Source organism: Periplaneta americana, unplaced genomic scaffold, assembly GCF_040183065.1.
Source record: "Periplaneta americana isolate PAMFEO1 unplaced genomic scaffold, P.americana_PAMFEO1_priV1 scaffold_24, whole genome shotgun sequence".
NCBI classification, from domain to species: domain Eukaryota; kingdom Metazoa; phylum Arthropoda; class Insecta; order Blattodea; family Blattidae; genus Periplaneta; species Periplaneta americana.
In genome coordinates this window covers 101,129-102,773 of record NW_027185505.1, presented here as the reverse complement: position 1 = coordinate 102,773, position 1,645 = coordinate 101,129, and positions in this window count along the sequence as shown.

Genomic DNA, 1,645 nt, shown 5'->3' with positions numbered 1-1,645 from the left:
CAGCTAAGACAACGACAACCAAGACAAACACTACAGACGATCCACAGACAGAAAAAACAACTACGGAACAGCTGGTCGAGGGGGTTCTACGTTCTGCTATGCAGAAAATAGAATCCTACATTGACCGGCAACTAAACAGACTACAGGACGAAATAGTGACATTCACTATTTCTTTACTCACTACTGACACAAACCCTACGAAACGACACACGACACTTGCCACAGCCAACCAGGCAGCCAGACGGCTTCTACGGAAACGAGTAGCCCACCACTTTGTTGGTAACAGGTTACGAGTTTCCCTAGCGCCACTACAAAAACGTGACTAGGACAGAACTGACCAGAGCACTGGACTCTCCACCTCTCATTAACATCTGCGAGGCATGGTGCTCACTTCACTTCATTCATTTCATTCACAATTCAACTGATAACGTGTACATGTTCATAAAATCATTCACAGGGGAAATACACTACTGTTAGATGAGAGGGCAAACGGCTTATAGCTGGGTACCTCGATCTAAAGTTAGAGAATTGCTTGTCGAGGAACCAATGGAGGCATGGGATGCTTACCCTGCCTGCCATTTTAAACATCATTCATTCTTTCTTCGTCCCCATTCATTCGTTCGTTCGGCTCATCATCAGACGAGCACCATGCCCCCCAAAGCTTCCGGAAAGGCTGCCAAGAAGGCCGGCAAGGCCCAGAAGAATATTTCGAAGGGCGATAAGAAGAAGAAGCGCAAGAGGAAGGAGAGCTACGCCATTTACATCTACAAGGTTCTGAAACAAGTTCACCCAGACACGGGAATCAGTTCAAAGGCTATGAGCATCATGAACAGCTTCGTTAACGACATCTTCGAGCGCATCGCCGCGGAAGCTTCGCGGCTCGCGCATTACAACAAGCGGTCGACCATCACCAGTCGGGAGATCCAGACAGCCGTCCGTCTCCTGCTACCCGGTGAGCTGGCCAAGCACGCCGTCAGTGAAGGGACCAAGGCCGTCACAAAATACACTAGTTCCAAGTAAGCGGGAGTGCTTGCTAGGGAATCAGCAACCGGCCCTTTTAAGGGCCACAAGTTATTCATAACAGAGTAGATGAATGAAGAACAACAGCGGTTCCCACCGAGTGAAAATTTAAATAATCACCCCGATAACACTTCTAGGATAGATAATACATTATAGGCAGTCCATGGGAGACTTGGATCCACGAGGCAAATTCGTTTCCTTAATAGTTTCGTACGACTTATATGAGAGCGCGGTGTCATTCCTACTCACTTGGCAGCATTAATTGTTGAGGGAAAACAACTTAGAAGGTAACTTGTCGACCGCGGGCATAATCCTTCCGCAGGCCACTACTGAGAATCTGTGGACATACGGGTAATCTATCTTTATTGAAACTCGGGTTCATAACATACGACTGATACTTTATATATCTGTCACGTAATCCATCAAGAGACAAATGTCCCCCCCCCCCTAGTCAGTAGCGAGCTTCAGTCCATTCGTAGTAGCCGCCGGTGCAAGAAGTGAATTGAAGTTTGTGTGAAGTTCCGTAGTATGGCATGAAAATGATGTCGAAAATCCGACTACAGTTCCACAACCATGTGGTTGAAAGGAGGCTCCGCTGTTGAACAACAATCCACCTGTGGCTTAA